Here is an 11113-nt window from a genome sequence, read left to right as displayed (position 1 = left end):
ATTTTATTTGTTTTTGTTGTTGTTGTAGTTGTTTTTTTTTTTTTTTTGCGGCGGCCGACGTTTGGTTGCTCATGTATGTTTCTGGAGACTCTTGTTTGTTTGTGTGTTTGCTTGCTTTGCGGATGTCGTGTCTTTTGTGTGTGTGTTGTGTCTCTCTCTGTCTCAAAGCGGCGGGGGGACGTGAGACGTGGAAGTGGCCGGCGGGAATTGGGAAGGCGCGGTGGCGTTGACGTTGTAGTGTAGCGTAGCGTGCGCGCGCCTCGGAGACGGCGGCGGCCAGCCACCCGTGGTGTGTGGTGACGTCGTCCGGCTGTTGTGTGTGTGTGTGTGTGTGTGTGTGTGTGTGTGTATTGTGAGGGATGGGAGTGACGTCGATTGTTGGCGAGAGCGGCTGTGGACGGGAGGGGAATTGGTTGTTGTTGTTTTGCGGGGCGGCAAGACCGACAAAAGTTTTGCTCGCGACGGAGAGATGTTAGTGGCCCTGAAAAGGGCCGTTTTTGTTGGGCGGGCGCGCGTGCGCGTGCGCGGCGCGGTTTCTAGGCGCGCTCGCCGCGGATGCGGCGCGCGAGCTGGATGTCCTTGGGCATGATGGTGACGCGCTTGGCGTGGATTGCGCACAGGTTGGTGTCTTCGAAGAGGCCGACGAGGTAGGCCTCGCTGGCCTCCTGCAGGGCCATGACTGCGGAGCTCTGGAAGCGCAGGTCGGTCTTGAAGTCCTGGGCGATCTCGCGCACTAGGCGCTGGAACGGCAGCTTGCGGATGAGCAGCTCTGTGCTCTTCTGGTAGCGCCTGATTTCCCGCAGGGCGACGGTGCCCGGCCTGTAGCGGTGGGGCTTCTTGACGCCGCCGGTGGCGGGCGCGCTCTTCCTCGCCGCCTTGGTGGCGAGCTGTTTGCGCGGCGCCTTTCCGCCGGTGGACTTGCGGGCCGTTTGCTTTGTGCGGGCCATAGCGGTTAGCGGCGTGGAGGTGCGTGCGGTACACGAAGCGTCCGGTGCTGCCTTGACAACGGGCCCGCGCGCAGACGCAGACGCAGACGCTGCACAGGTGAGGGTGGACCCTCGGCTTGAGTCGGAAGTTCTAGCGCGTGAGCGCTTCGCCTTCCTCATGGCGGTGTGGTGAGTGTAGTCTTGGTGGTAGAGAGTGGCTTGGCGGTGTGCATGTTGCTTTTTTTTTTTTTTTTTTTTTTTTTTTTTTTTTTTTTTTTTTTTTTTATTTTTTATTAACCCAAAGAAGACAGGAGAGTGAGAGAGAGACAGTAGAAGTGGAGGAAAACGAAAGGCCTCATGTGACTGGCCCGGTGTGGTTTTTTTTTTTTTTTTTTTTTTTTTTTTTTTTTTTTTTTTTTTTTTGAAAGAGAAAAGGACAGTAGAAGGGACAGTAAGAGAAGTAGGAAGACGAAAGGCTCAATTGACAAGCCGGTCGTTCACGAGAGTGGAGAGAAGAAGCAGAAGAAAGAAAGAGAGCGGAAGAGTGGAAAAACTAAAACCATCAGTGCCGGTCGTCGACTCGGACGGCGAGGCAGACACGGGGAGAGGAGGGGTAGGAGAGCGGGGACGGGAAGGGAAAGGGGGGACCAGGGATTAGTGGGCGAGGAGGTCAGGCCAGCGGGTGGTGGCCAGGCGATGGAGGCGGGTGCCAAGGGAAAGGATGAGAGGATTTGCGGATTGGCGGGATTGGTGATAAAAGGAAATGGCAGAGGAACAGACACGGTCGTGAAGGAGGGGGATATCAGCCAGCAAATGGAGTTCCCGGGTGGGGAAACGGTACGGGAGTCGGAGGGCAAGCCGGAGGGCACGGTTCTGCACTGTCTGGAGACGGTGGAGATGTGTAGGGGCGGCATTGCCCCACACAACGGAAGCATATTCCAGGATGGGGCGGATCAGGAGGCCCGCGCGGCCCCGCGCCGCGCTTATATGCCCTCGGTGCGCGTGGTGGGGGGAGGGCGGGCCAGAGTCTATATAGGGGGGCGGCGGCAGAGAGCTCGCACCACCGAGCGGCCTGAGCTGGCGAGGTGAGCGCATCGCTGGTGTTGCGCGCTTCGCTTACTCGGCCGTTGAGAGCTCGTGAAGAGGTTTCCTGTGCTGTGGGCGCTGCGGAGAGCAAATTGTCGTGCGTTGTTTTGACAACGCGTGCAAATTGTCGTGTTCCGCGCCTCGCAGCATGGGAAAGAAGCGTGCGCAGAGGAAACCTGCCGCTACGAAGGGTCCTTCGGTTGTGCAACTCACCGAGTCTGCCGACCGTGCAAGGAACTCTCGAGAAGACGAGTCGCGGCCTGTCCCCCCTTTGTACGTCAAGTGCAAAGGCGGGTGGACAGCGCTGTTCGACACCATGACGAGCTGCGCTCAGAACGAGGTGGTCTACGAGTCTGTCGATACAGACTCGCTGATCTGCGTTCGAGCCGCAAACGTGGTCGACCACAGGGCGATCAAGGTCGCAGTGGCCGACCACATCGTCGACGCGCCGCCGGCGCGTGAGAAGGCACCTTCCGTAGGAAGGATGAAGACGACTAAGGCACTCCTCAGGGGGTTGCCTTGGTGCTGTGATGAGGCAGCGGTCCGGGAAGGGCTGCTGCGAGCCGGGTTTGGTAGTGTAGCCGCAAGGTTGCACAACCGAACCAACAGGAAGAGGGCGCCGCTCTATGCCGTGACCGTGCAAACGGTCGACGGCGGGAGTGACATCTTCGACTTGCGGAAGTTGCTGGGCTTCCCGGTTACGACAGAGGCTCTCCCGACCGCCATGGATCCTCAGCCCCAGTGCTTCAGGTGCCAGGGCGAGGGCCATGTTGCGAAGTATTGCCGCAACGCGGCGCGGTGCGTCAAGTGCTCAGGTGAGCACGACAGCCGCGCCTGCGACCGCGGCAGCAACGCTCTGCCGACTTGTGTCCGGTGTGGCGGCCCGCACGTCGCCAGTTGGCGCGGCTGTTCGGCTTTCTCAAGCCGCGGCCGTGCCGGGGGCGGCGAGGCGGCCGCGGCCGCACCGACGCAGCAGCAGAAGAGAAGACGACGTCGGAAACGGCGTAGGGCGCAGAACAGCCCGGTGCAGCTGAGGGAAGGCGCAGCAGCAGATCCACCTGCCAGGGGCGGGGACGGCCGCTCGGAAACGGGTAGCCAGGACGCAGCTCGCCTTCCTGCGAAGAGATGTGACCTCGAACTCGGCACCGCCGTGAAGGAGGCCACAGCAGCCCTCAAAGCCGTCATGGCGGCGGAGAGGGCTGCCTTCGCAGCCGCCGTGGCTGCAGAGAAGGAAGAGGCCTTGAGGCAACTGCGAGCAGTTTTCGCCCAAGGCCTCAGCGCAGTCGTACCTGCGAACACTCCTGCGACCTCGCAGAAGGACGTTCGCGCGCCTATCCCAGCTCTTGTTCCAGCAGCAGCGCGGGTGAGAGGCGCAAAGAAGAAGAAGACAACCGCCGCCGCAGAGGAGCCGCTGGCGACGCCGACTGCAAGGGGTCGAGGAGCCAATAGGCCAGTCTTCATCGCAGAAGCGTCGCCGCCCTGCCGCGCCGAATTTCTATGTTACAGGGAGTAAGCCACTGCGGCCGGCCCAGGAGACTACAAGCGAGCCCAGCCGCAGCACCGGACTGCCCCAGCTGACAACCACGCAGTACATAGGTAACGTTGCACGATACCTCACGCTAACCCCCCTCACCTTGCATGCTCTGTCGCAGCTAGCAAGCCGCTACTGCCCTTACCACCCGTCCTACTGTCGCAGAGGTTTTTTTCCCTTGGCGCTGGCCTTGGCACTTTTTTTCCTCTGCTCTTAAAACCGCTACCCTTCGATCGTTTTCGACCACTACTATCTCCTGATGGACCATGTTAATGAGTAGTCTTACCCAGACGCATGGATAACATCACAGCCTGCATCCTGTGACGCCTGATTCAAAACTAACATGCTTACGGAGGTGACAGTAAAACTTTTGTGTTGGTCACCACGTTGGTGCGGGCGTGGAGGGGCCCCATCCTACTTTAAAAAAAAAAAGAGCTCGCACCGTAGCCGACTCGCTAGCGCCGGGTGAGGAGCTGGCGCTTGTGTTTTTTCGCTTGCTTGCTTTGAGGAGGAGGAAGGAAGAAGAATGACAGGCCGCGGCAAGGGAGGAAAGGGGCTGGGCAAGGGTGGCGCCAAGCGGCACCGCAAGGTGTTGCGCGACAACATCCAGGGCATCACGAAGCCCGCCATCCGCCGCCTGGCTCGCAGGGGCGGCGTGAAGCGCATCTCTGGTCTGATCTACGAGGAGACCCGCGGAGTGCTGAAGGTGTTCCTGGAGAACGTGATCCGCGACGCGGTGACGTACACTGAGCACGCCAAGCGCAAGACTGTGACGGCCATGGACGTGGTGTACGCCCTGAAGAGGCAGGGGCGCACCCTGTACGGTTTCGGCGGTTAGGCAGGCAGGCAGCCAGCCAGCCGGTGTGCTGTGCTGCGTTGTGGCCTTCCCGCGGCCGTGCCGTGCCCGTGCTTGGTGGGAGAGACGAAAACGGCCCTTTTCAGGGCCACCACACTGTTCGGAGATTGAAAAGTGCGAAAGAGTCTGTGTTGCCTGTGCGTGTTGTTGTTGTTGTTGCTGCTGCGCGTGCGTTAGTTTTTGAGTTTGACGCGATGGGCGCGGCTGAGTCCAGTGTGTGCGTGGTTTGTTGTTTGTTTGTGGCGTGGGCATAGGCGGGCGGGCCGGATCGATCGATCGATCGATCGGATCAGCTGTTTGGTTTTTTTTGTCTGTGCCACGCGCGCCCCTTTAATTGAAACATTATAATGCTAACAATGATCATCACATTATCGGTGTATTGATGTCGTTGTCGTTTGGAACGCGACTCTGTGCGTGCGCGGAGGGGTGCAGAAACAAAAAAGACAAAAAGAGAGAAACGACAAAATGTGTGCGCGTTCGGCCACACGGGCTGTGGACAAGATGGCGGACGTGCGCCGGCGCTGGCTGTGCAATGTATGTATGTGGACGTGTTGTGTAAAGTGCGGCGAGCACGGACGACGGAAACTTTGCTTTGGACGTAGGTTTGTGTGGTGGCCCTGAAAAGGGCCGATTGTTGTGAGCCGAGCCGGCAAGGCAAAGGCAGGCGCGTTTGCGTGCAGGGAGCACGCAAGCGCAGCGCCGCGCTCTCTGTTTAGGCCTTCTTCTCGGTCTTCTTTGGCAGCAGGACGGCCTGGATGTTGGGCAGGACACCACCCTGTGCGATGGTGACGCCCGACAAGAGCTTGTTGAGCTCCTCGTCGTTGCGGATGGCGAGCTGCAGGTGGCGCGGGATGATGCGCGTCTTCTTGTTGTCGCGGGCCGCGTTTCCGGCCAGCTCGAGCACCTCAGCCGCGAGGTACTCCATGACGGCGGCGAGGTAGACGGGCGCCCCGGCGCCGACGCGCTCGGCGTAGTTTCCCTTGCGCAGGAGGCGGTGGATTCTGCCGACCGGGAACTGGAGCCCAGCCCTGCTTGAGCGGGACTTTGACTTGCCCTTGACTTTGCCTCCCTTTCCGCGTCCGGACATGGCGTTTGGCTAGTTGAAACACGTAACGTAACGGTGCGAGCCGCAGCGAGTCGAGCAGCGGAGTGCGTGGCGGCGGGACTAGGGTGGGGGTCCCTTTATGGGCTCGGGTGCGGCGGCCGGTTGCGCGCGCGCCCCATTGGTCGGCGGCCGCAACAGGGCGAGCTGGTAAAGGTGGGGTGTTGCGGTAGCGGCGGGTGCCACTGTGTGGGGAGACGCTGACTAGAGCGGAGCGCTTGCTGCTTGCTGTTGTACGTTCGAGATGCCGCCCAAGACTAGCGGGAAGGCCGCCAAGAAGGCTGGCAAGGCGCAGAAGAACATTTCGAAGGGCGACAAGAAGAAGAAGCGCAAGAGGAAGGAGAGCTATGCCATCTACATCTACAAGGTGCTGAAGCAGGTGCACCCCGACACGGGCATCTCGTCGAAGGCGATGAGCATCATGAACAGCTTCGTGAACGACATTTTCGAGCGCATTGCGGCCGAGGCGTCTCGCCTGGCGCACTACAACAAGCGCTCGACCATCACGTCCCGCGAGATCCAGACGGCTGTGCGGCTCTTGCTGCCTGGCGAGCTGGCCAAGCACGCCGTGAGCGAGGGCACGAAGGCGGTGACCAAGTACACGAGCTCCAAGTGAGGGGGTTAAGGCTCTAGGGAGCTCCCCTCCGTTGCGAGAGCGGCAAAACGGCCCTTTTCAGGGCCACCAAATTGCCTTTGCGGGAAGAGCGGAATTGTTGTTTGTGTGAGGCGGCGCATAGCTACCCGGTTTGGTTGGTTGCGAAGCAGCTGGTGGTGGTGGTGGTGGTGGTTATGCGTGCTCGCGAGTCGTGGCGTGGTTGGTTGGTTGGTTGGTTGTTTGTCGACACACAGACAGGAGGTGTTGTCTGTGTCGCTGATTCCTTTCCTTTCTTTGTCTCTGTCTGCCCGGTTAGTCACGTGACTGCAATTGAAACCCCTCGCGATTGTTGGATGTCACCGTTAGGGCCGTCTGCGGGTTTGTTTGTTGTCACATCATACATACATGATGGCGAGGGTGAAATGTTGTGTTGCCGTCTACTATTCCCTTTGCTGTACGGCGTGGAGGTGTGTTGGTGACGTTTTAAAAAAAAAAAAAAAAATGGACGTGTCTTTACTAGTCATTAAGAAGACGCAAGAATTGTACGGGCGGGTGGGGTAGGCGACACGCACGGTGGTGTACCCATTTATTTGGCCCTTGATTTTGATAGCCGTTTCTGCAGTTGATTTGAATGATTGATTGTTGTGCGCACGCACGCCGGTGTCGTCATTCAAGGTGCACGTGTGTTCGGTTCAGTGACGGTAGACGACGACGGCCGTTGTTTGTTGTTATGGGCGTACACGCGGTTGTCTGTGTCCCCCGGTGAAATGGCCGGTTTGTCGGTGATGTGATCCGATCCGGCGGCCCTGAGTAGCTGTCTATGGGCATCATGGCAACGTGTCGGTCTGAACACCCGTCTCACTGTGGCACCGTCGGCGCTGCGAACGGTGACGAAAGGCTGACTGTGATCGGTCGGATGTCATGTCTTGTCTGGGCAGAACGTGTGGAATGAGCAAAAAAAAAAAAAAAAACTGTGGGGACGGAAACAATGGTGGAGGAGGGGAACGAAAATAATAAAACGAAACGAAACGAAGAAAAAGAAGAAGGAGAAGCAATCACCGGAAAACGAGACAGGGGAAAAACGGAGAGGCGCTGTCTAGAGCAACGGAACGTTCCCGTGCATTGCAGCCGCACTGACATGCGTTTACGGCGCGGCTGCAAGTGTCGGCCGTGGTGACGGCTGAATTGCATTGCCTTCCCGGATGCAACGTTCGCCCGATATGGCTCGGAGGAAGAATCTATGAGAGAGTGCCTTGCCCTTGCCGTTTCGTGTGCGGTGTAGCGAATGATGTGTGTGTGTGTGTAGTGGGGAATGGATGGTCGATAGCTGCCGTCACGGTCGAGATAACGCAGTCAAAGGTGTCGCGAAAAAGTGTGTTAGCCGTGGTTGGTTTGTGTGTTTGTTTTGTTTTTAAAGAGAAGGGACGAGAGAAAGAAGGTAGGTGGAGAGTGCGTTGCGTGTTGCGAACTGCGTCCGTGAATACGGCAGTATTTGGTGGTGGGCGTGCCCTTGCAGGTGGCCCGGAAGGCGTGTTCGTTTCGCGGTAGTGTGGACGGGTGAGGGGCACGCGTAACGCTGCGCTGCTGGCATATTCGGGAGATGGGAGGGGGCGAAAGGAGAAAGGAGACGCGGAGGGCGCGTGTGGGTGGTTCGCGCTGCGCTCGGCGGTTGTGTTTGTTTGTGCAACAAATGTGTTGCCGGGAGGGGGACCGTTGTTGTGGTGGTTGCGGTTGTAGCCTCCGACGCGGCTGGCAGTGAACAACGTGAGACGACGGATGCGTGGCTGGGGCGGCGCATGTCGCCGGTGCCATGCCTTTAGAGCCGCGTGGTCGGGGTGTGCGCACCGCGTGTCGTGTTGCGAGACATCACATGTGCTGCTGCGCACCGGTGGCGTGGCGTGGCGTGGCGTGGGGGCGAGGAGAGCGAGCCGCGCCAGTACCGCGCGGTGTGCTTGTGCGCCGGAGAATGGCACACTGCGCCTGCCCGTTGAGGAGGCTGATGGCCGTGGTGTGGTGGAAATGGAGCGCGTCGGACGTGTACCAATGAGAAAGAGAAACAAAGCAAGCAAGCAAGCAACCACGAACGAAAGGTGGAGGGCGGCATTGTGTCACATGTGGCGGTGGGGAAAAACGAAAAAAAAAAACAAAAAACAAAAAACAAAACAAACAACAAACAACAAACAAAGACGTTAAGAAAGAGGAGAAACAACAAAGACAATGAGTCGTGCGTTCGCGAGGGGGGTGGGTGTGCGTGCGTAACGCCGGTACGCGCAGTGCGGAGCCCAACGGCTGTGTCGTCGGCCGAATGGGTGCGGGAATAGAGGCCGCGTCGGCACGGAGAAGGAAGGACGCACGCGCGCTGCGGCGTTGGCGCGGTTTGCGGCTGGCGCCTTTGGTGGCAACGGCCAGGACAAGCAGCGGTGTATGGTGTTGTGCGGGGCGGACAGGGGCGGCGGTGGTGGACGGGGAGGAGGCGGTGGCGTGTGTGGTACGGCGAAAACGGGACGGACGGCCGGCGGATGTTGAGAGGCGCCGCCCGCGCACGCACGCAGACACACAGAAGGGAAGAGCGAGAAAGGAACAAATGGAGGGGGCGAATGTGGAGGTGCGGGGAGGGGGAGGCGGTGGTGTTTGTGGGCATGTGGTGGGAGAGAAGGGCGGGGGCGGAAGGACAGAGGCGCGAGGCGACAGCCTGTGCTTGTTGCTTGCTTTGCGTCTTTTTGTTTTTGTTTTTTTATTTTGTTTTTATCCTTTGGTCGCCTTGGAGCCTGTCGGTCCCGTCCGTGTGTGGCCACGCTGTGGGTGCGTGTATGTTTGTACGTTTCGTTTTTTGTCTTCTTCTGCAGCAGAGGCGGCCAGCAAATGCGTGCGGTTGGATGGATGGGCGGCCACGGCACGGCACGGCACGGCACCGCACCTGTGCCCAAGGAGGAGACGCTGGCGGCGGGCCACCCTCGGATGCGGCCGGCCGGGGCTGTGTGCGCCGCTGCAACAACAACGAGTAAACAAGACGAAGACGAAGCGGATGGCTGGTGAGTGCATTTCGGCGGTAGACAAGGCAGTGTGTGATGTGGCGTTGTGACGGGGGGGGGGGGGGGGGTGGTTTGCTCACGCGGCCTCGTTGTGTTGATGCGCAGGAAGACGAGATGCGGGCAGACGCGTACAGAGAGACGAGCCCGGTCTGCAGCAGGATGTGTGGCGCGCCGAGTGCAGAGCAGCGCGCGCCGGCTGGGCTGGGTTCGGCTGGGCCCGCCCGGCGGCGGGCCGCGCTGTTGTCGCGGACGTGAGCGCCCCCTGGCGGGTGGTCGGAGGCGGCGCGGTGGACGTGTGGCTGGTTGGCAGTGCACATTGCGAGTGGCTGGCTGGCTGGCTGGCTGGCTGGCTGGCTGGCGGGCGGTCGGCGGCGGCGGCGAGAAGAGAGAGGAGGTATGTGTTGCGGGCGCCTTTGCTGCGCTGCGTCGTTGCGTGCCTGGGCGTGCGCCTGTCGACTGTGTGTGACTGTGTTGGGCGTTGTGCCACGTACGTGTGCTCGGCCGAAGGCAGGCGTCGGAAAGAAGAGGGCGAAGGGCAGGAAAGTGGGTCGGTGTGCGTGCGTAGCCCGTGATGTGATGATGTCACGTCACGTCATGTGTTTGCGAAGCGGCTGCCGAGAGGTGTGTGGTAGCGAGCGGGAATGTGCGTTTGGTGGTTGCGGCGTGAGGTGAGGGTGGGAGAATATTGGGCGGGCGGGCGGGCGGGCGGGCGGGCCGTTGTTGGTGGTTCCTCCTGTGGTTGTTTGTGCAGCTTTGATGGCAACGTGGAAGGACGCCGGTTTCGTGCCTTGCGTGTGGTTGTCGACGGTGACTGGTTGGGGTGTGCGCCGATGCACGTGCCATGTCGTTAGTATGTTTGGGTCGTGAGTGTTGTTTTTGGCTGTGTTGTTGTGTACGGGAAGGGGGGGGGGGGGAGAGGAGGAGGCGGGTGGATAGTGCGTGCAGTAGTGTCGTTGCGACGGGCGCGTCGGGTGGAGCTGTGCGTAGTGGCGGAAAGGTGTAGGTTGCGGGAAGGGAGCCCGTCGTGTGTCGTGTCGGTGTCGTTGACGGGGTCGCGTGCGTGCGTTGTGAAATCGAGTGTGGCGGGAAAGGAGCAGTGTGCCGCTGGCGTCGTGGCCGTTAGCAGAGGCTGTGCTTGTCCGTTTGTTACCTGTTGGACGCTTGGTGCGAGTTGTTTGCTGCTGTTGTTGTTGTTATCGTTGTCGTTTGTCGCCCCCGTCTCGCGGGTTGTTTTTGTTTTGTCGGCTGTGCTGTGTCGGCGAGCTGTTTTGCGGTGCGTGAATGTGTTGGTGCAAAAGTGGCGGCGTTATGGCTGCGCCCGCGACGAGCCGCGGGCGCGCCATTGATGATGTTCAAACACAGAGCGGCTGTGTGCAATGGGAGGCCTGCGTACGGGTAGCGGTGTTGTCGTACGTGCATCCGGCCCGGTGCGGAAAGCGCCGTTGCCGTTTGCCCCTTAGTTGCCAGCCATGTCGCGTGAGCGGCGGGTTGCCTCTGGTCGACGTGGTGCTCGGGTTTGTGGTTTTTGGTGCCCTTTGGCCGGTGGGTGGTGTTTAAATTTTGTTTTTGTGTGTGTGTGTGTGTGTGTGTGTGTGTGTGTGTGTGTGTTTTATATCTGCCTCCTGCTCGGTCTTGCGGCGGTTTGGTCGACGTCGTCTGTAGTTTTTGCGGCTTGCCGACGACCGACCGACACACCTTTGAAACCTACGTGTGGCGCCCGAAGGTGAACGTAACCTGACCGCGGACCTCTCGGCGCCTTAACCTAACCTAACCTCTAACCTAAGATGTCCGGCCGTAAAGGTAGGTGCGGCCACCTGACGCCTCACGTCCGAACGCTTAACCTAACTTTGACGCTTAACCTAACTGTAACCCTTAACCTAACCCACGTCCACCTAACCTAACCTCACCTTAGGGTGGTGTACACCGCGAATGCCTTAGGGCATGTTATGTTATATAGTCTTAGGTGGAGTCCACTATACGCAACA

The sequence above is a fragment of the Schistocerca nitens genome, unplaced genomic scaffold, assembly GCF_023898315.1.
Source record: "Schistocerca nitens isolate TAMUIC-IGC-003100 unplaced genomic scaffold, iqSchNite1.1 HiC_scaffold_469, whole genome shotgun sequence".
Classification (NCBI taxonomy): domain Eukaryota; kingdom Metazoa; phylum Arthropoda; class Insecta; order Orthoptera; family Acrididae; genus Schistocerca; species Schistocerca nitens.
Note: the sequence above shows the minus strand (reverse complement) of the source record.